This window comes from Camelus ferus, chromosome X (genome assembly GCF_009834535.1).
Source record: "Camelus ferus isolate YT-003-E chromosome X, BCGSAC_Cfer_1.0, whole genome shotgun sequence".
NCBI lineage: Eukaryota > Metazoa > Chordata > Mammalia > Artiodactyla > Camelidae > Camelus > Camelus ferus.
Window position 1 is genome coordinate 62943184 of NC_045732.1, and position 12594 is coordinate 62955777.

Sequence of the window (12594 nt, forward strand, 5' to 3'; positions counted from 1 at the left end):
GCACTGATAGGAAAGTCTTTTGTTATGTCCAATTTCCCTTTTCCTGTTTTCCTCCGCCTTCCATTCCCCCATCCCCTAATATCCTCCTTCATTATGCATTTCTGAAACCATAATAGTATCTATCATTTTCCTTTGGAATTTCCTGTTTATATATTTTTCCTGCATCGTTTTTTTGTTAAACCTCTGAAAAGCCTACTTAATAAAAGAAAAAAACATCACCCTGCTAATTGGCTTTTCTTCCTGGTCTACTGAATAAAGCACTAGATTGGGAATAAGAAAGCTTTGATGCTTTTTCTTACCTTGACCAATGACATAAACACTCTGTGCTTCAGTTTTCTACTCATAAAGTGGTTTTTCTCTGTGCTGCAGAGTTATCAACCAAATTTAATTTAAAGGTCTGGATATGTTTAGGGCTTTCTCAGAGAGTGGTGCACAGGGAATATATGATGGTATTACTATGTTTTAAGATATGGGAAGGAAAGGTGATTGTTTTGGTATTGGTGGTTATTATTATTAATTTTTAAAGACTAGTATGTTCATAGCTTTTCAGGACAATGATTTAGCAGCCCTGAGACAGGATTATATTTCTCTTTGCACTTATTTGACTACCCTATGCTTTCAATTAACCTAGCATCTACCAAACACCTAGTAAAGTGGTGTTAGGGGTGGAGGTGGGGTAACTTATGTGTATATGTTAAATGTTTAGTGAATGGGAAGCTATAACTTTGTGGTGATCCCAAGCTCTGTTTGTGCTTTTCACAAAGGCCTTTCCTGCCCTATCCTCATTCCAGTCCTGGTTTTAATTAATGTACCAGTGGTAGTCTTTTACAAGATTCAGTATGTAAGTAGGTAACTATTTTAACATTTTATGCAATACACAGACTGCTGCCAATAATGTCCTATACATTTCATTTTTATAGAAAGATCATGGTATGTTAATATGTAATAATCTGTAAGATAGTTGTGAAAAGTTTTAAAACACTCTTTTAAGGGCCTGCGTCATCCCTTAAACCATTTGCTTCGCCTCTTACTATTGGCTGTCATTTTTCAATATCCTTAATAATCAAAAATGGACCCCCAAAATACAGTAGTTAAAATACTTAGGGAGTTCAGAGAAGGTAGAGGCAACTTCTGGCTAAGGGCTTGGGAAAGCGTCATAGAAATGGTGGAATTTCTTGTTAGGATTCCAGTAGGTTGAGATCTTGATATAGCCCGTGGGGGCCAGGCAAGTAAGGAAGAAGAGAAGAGGTTGGAATTTAAGGTAGAAAGAACAAAGTATACCAAGATACAAGGGGAAGAAAGTACAGAGTAAATTTGAGAAGCAGTGAGTAGTCCATCTTGGTGAAGCATAAGTCATGTTGATGGTATTGAGAGAAATTCCACTGAAAAGGAAATTTGAGGCCCTATCAAGAACAGCCTTGAATGCCATTTTATGGAGTTTAGATTTTATTTATAAGGCAGTAGGAGAACCACTGCAGAATTTTAGGTAGCTGAGGAATATCATCAGAGGTGGTTTTGAGAAGATTGATCTGACAGATATGAATAAAATGGAGGAGGAAAAACTGAAGAGGGAGGAACTACTTCTTAGATTATTGCTATAGCCTGAGCCGGAATAACCCAAACCAGAATAGATGCCACTGACGTTTGGAAGAGTAACTCAACAGTACTTGATTTTTTTATGTGGACTGGAAAAAAATCAAAGACAATTCAGACCCTAGATAACTGGCTGAAAAGGGCTGCCTTTTTTTTTTTTTTAATGTCAGAGAGTTATGAGTTCAGAGGAAGGATCCTGTTTGGGGAGAAATGGTTTTTGAACTTCTGATTTGAAGTATAGATTGAGTATATAGCTAGAGTTGCCTAATAGGGAAATGTACATATGATATTTACGTGGGTGTAAATAATTACCTGTTTTTGCAGGTAACCCTACAAAGTAAATGATTCCAATTCTGAAATTAAATGAGGAAACTAGGGAAGAGAGTATAAGAAAGGAAGAGGACCAAGGAAAGAACTTGGATAAACACCTCATTTGAGTTCAGATATGAGAGTGGCGAGAGAAGAAGTTAGAGGAGGTGGGTGGGGGGATCACATGAAAGCAGTGTTCAGAAAGCCTGTTGAGGAGACAGTTTCAGGAAGAAGGGGTTAATCAACAATCTAAAATTATAAAGAGAAAAGAAATGGGTGGAGGATGAAAAAGTAAGTTGTTGGATTTGTTGACTTTGGTCCGACTGCTTATGCCACCAGGACGATTTCAGGAGAGTGGAAAAGACAGGGGTCAGATTAGATGGGGTTCAGCAGGTCCTGGGCGATAATGACCTGAAGTCAGATTTGTGTAGATTGCGATCTTTTTGAAAGGGGAACATTGCTGATTTTTGCTTCCATAATATTAAACTGGGTCTATTATCAATTTTAATATTACATACAAGAAGCATTTTTTTTTATCGTTTTGCAGCAGATTTTTGAAGCTATAATTTCAGATTTTGAACTGATCAGCATGAGACAGATTCTCTTTAGCACCATTTTAGTCCTGGACAAAATTCAAGCTGGATATTACTGATTACTCTGAAATGCAATGCAAATAGTGCTATTTTGCTTTACAGCTATCATTTAAAAAGCCATGTACTCATTAAGATAAATATGTGCAGCATGAACCACACAAAAAAGAAAGAAAATGGACGTTATTTGTATTTGGTATGTTCTCTGATACGGAACTGAATGCACTAATCTTTAAATGCTAACGAGCAGCAAAATGTAATTTGCTGATGCACAATTCACTTCTGACTAGTTTCTGTTGATTTGTAGCGCTAGAACCCCATGCCAGGTGAAACTTCCCATTTTTAGAGACTTTTATTTAACCAATATTTCTTACTGTGCCCAAACAATGAGATGATTATCATGAAAAAAGTGTTATGTTGGAGTAAATCATACTTTCATGGAGCTCCAATTATCATTTCTCTATTGAATTGTCTGCCACCAGGGCCATGAGCTTTTAGTTTCCTCTTTCCCCTTCTGCTCTTCTTGCCTTTTCCCCACCATTGGCAAACAAAGGCTTCCCTCTAGTTTTCAATTTGGAAACCTGCTGGTAGCTCGTCTTAGTTGCAAACAGTATTTTATCTCTCATATGGCTTTCTTGTCACTTGTCTCTTCTTTTCCTTCCCCGTTATTCTGTTATTACTGTGTGATGTTATTTATACACATGTACATTATATATACATGCACATACATGCACGCACATGCACACGCACCCATGCACACATATAGACACACACATACATTGCATGCACATGTACATTCACCGGTGCATAATTATATACACACATACATCTACCCATGCATACATACAGACGCGTGCATGCGTGTATACATGCATAAATTCACATCACAGAGTAGTGGGAGAAAGGCTGCAAAGCACAAACGTGGAAAGTTGAGCTGTTTAGCTCATGTTTAATGAGGCAGGTTTTGTTCCTTAGCTTCACGTGAGAAAATCTCTATGCCACAATCCTAAAGTGAAATTCGAAATCCAGCTAGCTATTTTGCAAATATGCCTGTGGAACCTGGGAGATCGAGTTAAAGAACACATGGCTCAGTGAGACTAATCATTATGATTGGCAAATGAACTCAAAGCACTATCTCAGTAACGTTAGGGCGGGTGGGAATTTGGTTCGCACGGCATCCAAACTGTAATAATACCCTGAATGAGGAGCAGATTGAAAAGTGGCAGAAAACTTTGAAGTTGTGATTCTCAAATGATTTGGGGCAACACTGGTTTCATAGAATAATGAAATCTTGTTTGTTGGAAGGGACTCTAGAGGATCATCGAATTTGATCTCTTTTTCTAATGCAGCAGTATTTTCTCTTAACACACCTGAGAGAGAAATGTCCAATGACGTGGAATTCCTTACTTTCTCGGGGCTCCAGTTTCATTAAAAATATATTCTTCATACTGAATTGTGACCTGTCTTCCTGTAAGCTCTCACTCAGTTCTGCCCTGAGGGACAATCTAGAATCCAGTACTTACACCTCTTCCTCATAATAGCTATTCAGATATTTGAAGTTTTTTCCATTTTGTTCACTTTTCCAAGATACTTTTCTGTGGTCTGCATACTTAGTTTAATCAGCCATCCCTTGGTCATTGAGCTCTCTAGGATGTTGGATGCACCCTTTCTCATTTATTATAACTTGTCAGTGTCCCTCCTAAAATGTTAGACATTATTCACTCGAACACTCCAAATAGAATCTGATCTGAGCAGAACACAACTGAACACTGTCTTATATATGTTATAGATTTCAATGTTAAGTCTTTAGAGTATAGGTTCCATTCTTACATTATCAATGCCAAACTAAGATTTTCAGTTTTTATAGTAATTGTATCCTACAGTGGACACATGTTGACTCTGTGGCCAACTGAAATCCTCATTAAGAAAAAAAAAAAAAATACAAACCACAGTCAAGTTAGATTACCCCAAATCCTGGACCTACGCCATTGATATATTATTTAACTACCTGTAAGATTTGTGTTTATGCCTATTAAATTTAACTTTGTTGGGTTTCAGATCAGCACTGCTACCTGTTACAAAAACTTTGAATCCTGATTCTGTCAATCTACCTTATTAGAATCTCTTCAGGTGTTTTCTGTCATTTGCAAATTTAGCAAGTATCCCTTCAAATGTCTTCTATATCATTGATACCCTGAAAAAAAAAAAAAAAGGAACAAGAAGAAATGCCTGGAACCTAACTATCAGAAACCTCCTACTGGGTTGATATCATCCTAGTAATTAATAGATTTGGAATTTAATTTTTCAATCAAATTAAAATCTACCCAGCTGTACTGTTATCCCACTCATGTGCCTTTTCCTTTCTCACCATGGTCTGGAGAGAATTTGCCCAAAGCCATCATGAAATAAAAATATTCTCTGTGTTTACCTTTCAACTGATTTTTCTCTACGAAAGAGCTGTCAGTCATTTGGTATCAGTCATTTTACATAATCTGTGCTACTGCTTGATGTTCAGCATGATGTTTTCTAAGCTCATGAAAACCTTTTGTTTGATACACCCACATGGGACAGGTTTGGGGATGCTTCATTTTCTTTAACCCAGCTGAGAAACAGTGATATTTTAATCAGGACTTTTGCTAAGGGAGAAGCAGGGAAGGTAAAAGAAATCTAAATAAACTAGTTTGTAAAGTATAGAATTTGAATCTCCCTCTAGCCCACAGGGTCTGACCCATTCTACATGGAGACCTATGGAAAATGAGAAGCTTTACTTTGACTCCTTATTTCCACTCTTTCGGTCTGCATCCACATTTTGAGTGTCATTTCATACTTATCTGGGGTAATCATCCTGGACTTTATGTCCCTTGCTTATAGACCAAGAGAAGCTATATCCTCTTGCCTGTCTACCTGAGGACCACTCTCTCAATTCCTATTTCTAGAATGAAAGGCATGCTTTATCTCAACATGATTTTTACCAGGAATGACCTCATCCTAGCTGTGAGATTCCACTCTACCTACACTTTTGTGACTGTTTCCCCATATAGATTCAATAGGATAGTAACTTTATACATCATGACAACCTTGGCATTCATACAGTAGAGATAACCATTCTGCAGTACCAGGGAGTATGGTCATAAACTGCCACTGAATCTGGTAGAAATGTGGGAAATGAGGAAGGAATTGGGATTGACGACCAGTTAAGTAGCTGTTATTGTCTTCCATGTGAGACATCATGGGTACCTTAACTAGTGTGTAGCAATGGGAATGAAGAAGACGGTCCAGTGGTAGAATTGGAAAATTGACAAAACATGAGGCAAGGGAGAAAAAGCATCTGATAATAAGTAAAAGCTTTGAGCCAGGATGGTTGAATAAAAGGGATGCTCTTGGGGAACAAGAAAGTTAGGAATGATATCTACTGGAGGAAGAGGGCAGGATGAAAATCATGATGGGTCTGTAATGGTGCTAACAAGCACTGGGGACTTTTCAGCATACAGTTAGAAGTTCCTACCTACAGGGACATTTGGGAATTGTTGCCAAAAAGATAACAGGTGAATTCAAAGAAGAGTCTTTGGAGCATAAAAGGAAGAGCTTTTAGGCATAATCTTGGAGAATAATGCTTACGTTTAGGATAGGGGTTGGAAAGAATTTACCAAGAGAGTGTTAAGAAAGAGGGAGGATGAACAAAACTGATGCTGTATCTCAGGAGCCAAAGAGAGAAGATGTGTTTGTTTTAAAGAACAGTAGGGAATAAAACAGTTAACATCAAGTTCCCCAAAGAAGTTGAAAAGAATAAACTAATGTCAGACCTTCATGTTGGGTAATGACATAGTTATTGGAGACCTTCCACAAAATAGGTTCAGGAAAATGTTAAGGGCAGATTGGAAGGCCTTGCATAATATGACCAGGAGTGGAGGAAACACAAACAATAGACCACTCTGTCCAGGGGGCTGGGGGATAGCTCAAGTGGTAGAGTATATGGTTAGCATGCATGAGGTCCTAGGTTCAATCCCCAGTACCTCCATTAAAAAAAACGATAAAAATAGACTACTCTATCTAATATAAGTGGCTCTGAAGATAAGAAAATTGCTTTACTGTTGTTGCTTCTTCCTGTTTAACCAATAGTTCTGTAGATGAAACAGAAAGGGAAGTTAAACTTATTTGTTGAAAAATTACTGGAAATTTGCTCTACTGTTTTAATTGATTTTGACTTCAGACTGTTCAATAATGAGTATATAGTTTAACCACCACAGGAATGAAATTAATTGAGTTCTTTGCATAACTGCAGTAACAGACAGATGTTAGTTTTTCAGTAAAAGCAACAAAGGTTGTTCTCTGAATTACTTTGGATTTACAATGCTACAGAGCATTTTAATTACATTCATATGTGCCTACTTTAAAAAAATAATTTGAAAACATTTTGTTATGGCAGTAGAAGCACATTTATGCCCTATCATGCAACATGGAAAGCATTCTGTCTGCAGAGTAGGGTAAAATGATTGTAATGTTGGCGTTTTCGTGTTTCTGGCTTTGAAACCACCACCATCATTCACATTCCCCAGTAATCCAATTTTGAATCCATAGATATAGGTGAGCATGTGCTGGACAGGGTGTCAGGAGAAAGCTACAAAATGAGAAAGATCAAGAACAGCCAGAGGAATTGGCAAGATTGCCTTTTCTTCACTGTGCTGAGACAGCTAATTTAGCTGAAAATAAGAGGGAAGGGATGCGCAGTCACTTACAATTAGGTAGCGAGAGAAAGAGACAAGCTGGGCAAATAATTCAGGTATATAAGCAATTTCAAAAGATGAACAAGAACATTATTCTGGCTGTTGAGGAAGGAAAGTCAGGAGAAAGGTTAACTAACAAAAAGCCAGGTGTGAACCCAGAGTAATCAATAAGTAGGGTTGACCAGAAGTCTAGTAGCAGTAGGCTTTGAAAGAATAGAAGGAAGATGTGGCCCCATGGGTCATGTCAACCAGAGAGAAGGTTCTAAGAAATAAGATGCAAAAGAGATCGATCTCTGAAACCTTGCTTTACTTTCCTCAGGATTCCTTCCTCCCTTCCTCCCACCCTCTTTCTCTTCCTTCCTTCCGAAGTAATGGCTAGATGCTGCAGAAGAACCGTATATCCCCAGATTTATCTCAGGAAGATGGCTAGAGAATTATAAATGAGATTTAAAACGACTTGTTAACCAAATGAAATCATTTGGTTCATTAAAAATTGTCAACCCCAAATGGCCCAAAGCATAAAATTAAAGTCTCAACTTAAAAAAGGAAAAAAAAAAATAAAGAGAAAGCCACTCCTCCCCTCCCCCCAAATCTTGCCCTTTGCCTAGCCAAAAAGAAAAAGTAAACAAAAAGTCAGTGGGATTTATTGTTAGAAAATGTAACCTTTAAAGCTAGCGTGCGGGGTATGTTACCTGCCTCCGTAGGGCAAGGCCCTTGAGAGCAGGTTAACTAGGCAGGTGTGATGATTGCGGAGTTCTGCTGGTAAGAGCAGAGGTGGCACCTGTCAACACGTGGGCAGGAAGGGCTGCCTACTCAGACTCCGGGCGCTGTTCCTTGGCTTCTTTAGTTGTGTGCTATGTGCATGGGTATTTTGGCTCAGGAAAAAACTCCAGTGTCACATCGACAGTGTAAAAGATGGCTTTACCAATCTTAAATAACAAAGAAGTAGCAGCAACAGACTGAGAGTGTAATCTCAGTTTCTAGTCGCTTGCGTAGCTACCAGTGATGTACTCTGTTTTTCAACCAAATTCCCTGTGCAGTCATAGTATTTGGGCCTTCCTTTTTTTTTCAGTACAGTGGTGGGAATTCAAAAACAAGCACCCTTAATACTACCAATAGTGTCTAAACTTCACATTGTGTCACTTTTAGAAACTTTTCAAAGTACACATGTAAGCAGCTTCAGATGAATGTCACGGGGTGGGGGAGAGCCTTCCTGGGAATGCTGCCCCAGGTTGCTCCTTAGCAAGAGTGGCAGACAAAGAGGAGCTGAATGAGGTGTGGGAGCTGGACCTTAGAGTACGAATCACAGCCAGTCCCCACCCACTCCATTACCTGAAGTCAAAAGATGATGTTCTCGGTTCTAATCCTACAAAATCCTCTTCTTTTTTCCCTCTAATTCTCTCTGGGGTAGTCCCCTCTTTCTGATGCTAAGCAGACTTGGATCCCATCCATAGAAATAGACAGTTACACATTTGTTGGATTTGTTCTTTCAAGCAATTGAAGGAAAGTTCTTACTTTGAAAATCCCTGGCAGGATAGGTCTTGGGGAAGCACTTCACAGGGAAGCAGGGTTTAGGAGTACAAACTAGGGCCCCACCCTGTTCTCAGCACTACAAAATAAACTCTACACTGGTTTATTTCACTTAGCACAATGTCCTCAAGATTCATGCATGTTACTGCCTATTGCAAAATTTTCTTCTTTTTTTAAGGGTGAATAGGATTCTGTTGTATATACATACAACATTTTTTAATCCATTCATCTGTCAGTGGACATTTAGGTTGTTTCCATAGCTTGGCTATTGTAAGTAGAACTTCGGTGAACATGGGAGTGCAGTTACGTCTTTGAGATCCTGATTGCAATTACTTTGAATAAATACCCAGAAGTTGGATTGCTAGATCATGCAGTCATGGAAAGACAAATACTGCATGATTCCACTTATCTGAGGTACCTAAAATAGTCAAAGTCATAGAATCAAAATGTGGAATGGTTGCTGGGGTGGGGGGGATATAAGGAGTTCCTAATAAATGAGCATACACTTTTTTGATTAAGCAGGATGAATAAGCTCTAGAGATACACTGTGCAACATTGTCACTGAAGTCAACAATAACGTATGATACACTTAAAAAACTTTGTTAAGAGGGTAGATCTTGTTAAATGTTCTTAACCACAGTAAAATAAAATGCTAAAGTCCTGCTTGATAAACAGCAAAAGCACTTTTTAATTATTGAACTTGTCTCTTATTTTCTTAAAGTGAATTGAAGGTACATTTGTCAACAATTTAAGGCCTTTCATCATCCTTGTACTAGGCCTAAGCTATCTCCCCGTTAGTATCATTCAAGAAAGACATTGATTGCATTCTATTTGGCTGCCTCCTGGTGCTGGAAAAGCTATTTCATTTCATGGTGAAGTTTATGCTGATGAGTTGAATAGAATGGGTGCTGGTATGATGCATTTAATTATATGTTACATTCATTTATTTTATTTTGCTGTTTACCAAGCAGGATTTTAGCATCCTTACAAATTATTATCTGACCCAACAAGAAAATGCCTAGTCAGTTTGTTTTCTCTGCTGGAATTAGGATAGGAAGCCAGGTGGAAAATTTAAATCCATGTATGATGGGTTCTAATTCTTGATCTTTAAAAAGTTTTTTATGATCATAATAATTTACATTTCTATAATGCTTTATATAACAAAAGCAAGTTTATTTCTTTTTGGTTTTCAGTGCATTTTTACATACATTGTCAGACTTTTTCTCGATAATGCTGTGAGGACATAGGTGCTGTTATTCCCATTTTATAGATGGTGAAGCTGAAGCTCAAATATCTAATTTGCTCCAAACTACACAACTAGCTAGTAAATGACAAGAGTCAAGACCGGAACCTCAGGTCATATGACTGCAAGTCTTGCCTTTGTTCCATATCTCAGCTCCATGCTAGTGCTTCTCTTTGCTTATTAGTCTTAAAATATATTTCCTCCCTTCCCTCTCTGACAGTGATTCCCTTCTTAATCAAACATCTCATTCTCTTTTTAATATCCTGGAAATGTTTTCAAATTGTTGAAGTTGTTTTAGTGATTTCACCTTCTGGGCTAACTTACTTCAAACACCATGATGAGAGGGGAGGGAAGAGAATAAATAGTATTGTTCTAGAGTTTAAACCTGAATTAAGTATAAAATCATAAACTCAATTCAATGAACCATTTTATAGCTTAACACTATACAGAAGCATATTAATTATGTTAGCAAGTGAGCGAATCCACATTCAGCTTTTAAAAGTCTGTTTTTATTTTAGATCCATAAAAACCATATCCCAAATTCTAAAACTACCTTCCTCAAGGGATTACTTAACCACACTAATTCTCTGATAATTGGATAAATTATTTGGGTGAGGTGGGGGAGTGTAGGTCCCAACCTCACACCACATCCTAAAAGAAATTCCTTCCATCTAGATCAAAAAAGTAAAAGTTAACAAAATCAATAAAAGAAAGAAAACAAAATATAGATGACTACTGTCTGATCTTAGGATAAAGTAGGGCTTGCTGAGCATGAAAGCTTGGAGTGGGAGTGAAACACAGGTAAAGTTTACTAGATACATAGCAAAGAGTAAATACTGTAATCCAAAAAGAAAGGTATAAACAAAATTAAATGGCAAATGATAAACTCTGAGAAGTAGTTAAAACATATGTAACACCCAGATATATTGTCTAATAGTTTAGCAATTATGAGGATCAGGATAAATTTCTACTTTACCATTAAAATGTAACATAAGTGCAGCAAAGTTTCTTGCGGTGTTTTAGAAATTGCCATTGACTAGTCTCATTGGCAAAATGGGAGATGATTAAAAGCATATAGGTTGCTGATAAATAGAAAGTAGCATAAACCCTAAGATAGCTCACACCAGTCTACCATCTTGCAAATTCATGGTGCTGAAATATTATGTTGTACATGTTAATTAAATAAAAGAGAAGCTAGTATATTATGTTATTTAAAAAAAAAAAAAGTACTAGGCATCCATGGGGCAGTGATATAAGCTTATAGCTGTAGCTTGATAGTTAATAGGCATATAAAAATGCATATGTAAATAAAGCATAATGATATATCATTGGTTTTCAACATAAAATAAAGCAATTCTGGCAGAATTTGATTATATGTAATTAAAAACTATGGGATACAACATATGAAAGAATATACCACTGGTGTCTTAGGAAACTCTCAGTCACCTGAATACATAGTGACATTAGCACAGGATAGCAAGGCTTGGTAGCTCATCCCTGGATCTGGAACTCAGATTTGGACTTATAATCACACACATAGAAAAATCTGCACATACACACGTGTATGTGGGTATATATAGTTTTGTTAGATTGCAGGGCATGGAGAAAGAACAATAAAAAGGGGATTTTCAGTATTATATTTTACCTTCTTTCATTCAGTTCCGTGTTACTGCCTTTTTATCTGTTTTGAAGCTAAGCAGGATATAACAGAAGATTGTAGGCATTAGGATATCATCAAATGCTAACAGAAATTTGTTGAAGGAAAATATGATTCTATTGGTGTGAAATTCACAAAACTAATAACGAAGGATTTGTCATCAAATGTTAATAAACAGAGAAGTGGTAGAGATACCGAGAAAGAAATAACATGAAATGCTTCCATTTTGAGCTAGTACCGAAAGTTTCTTACAGAAAAAGGAAAAATGTTCACTATCCCCTTTACCAACTTCTTTCAAGATAGAAGGATAGAAAATAGGCCAGATACCACCATATAGTTATTTAAAAAGAGATCTCTATGTTGAGAATATGTTTCTGGAGCTCAGAAAATGCAAATGAAGAAAGTTTGTAATAAACGATTTGACCCATTCCACAGAATATAGTGACTTAACTCCATTATTTCCATTATTTGATTATGAGGCAGATTGATAAATCCATCAGGACCTTTGAAACTTTTTAGGGTATACATCGTATATAATGGTCATAAAGTAAACTCTTTAATTTGTGATTTGAGTCTGTACGTGTATAGGCTTATGTATATGGATGTACAGATGACTCTTTGTAACTCAGAACACATCATATGGGGAATATCATTTCTCCTCACTGCACACTTGTGAGATAGGTAGAAAACCATCTTTCTTCTGGCACATGAGAGGGAATAGAGGGAGCAGGTGGGTATAGTAAGTAAAACAGCTAAGCAGCCGCAGCACAGAAAGTCACCTTATTTTACTTCTATTTCATTTTCATTCTCTGATTACTCATTATTGTTTTTTTTTAATCTATTTCCTGAAAACTCGCTAATACCCATCAAACGTTATGTGTTTCAATTTGTATATATGCCTAATGTTAAGAATACTTCTAATTAGAACAATCTAGGTCCTGAACATTT

At 37.1% G+C, this 12594-nt stretch overlaps 1 protein-coding gene and 1 long non-coding RNA gene across 2 annotated transcripts in view; both read left to right on the forward strand.

Moving 5' to 3' along the window:
* DIAPH2 (diaphanous related formin 2) overlaps positions 1-12594 on the forward strand; it is a 780329-nt gene that overhangs the window by 426119 nt on the left and 341616 nt on the right. The gene's annotated exons all lie outside the window — the stretch shown is intronic.
* Positions 1-12594, forward strand: part of LOC116662124 — a 30365-nt gene that overhangs the window by 958 nt on the left and 16813 nt on the right. The window contains exon 2 of the long non-coding RNA XR_004318108.1: positions 8400-8405. This is a non-coding gene — a long non-coding RNA (uncharacterized LOC116662124). The remainder of the gene's footprint in view (positions 1-8399; positions 8406-12594) is intronic.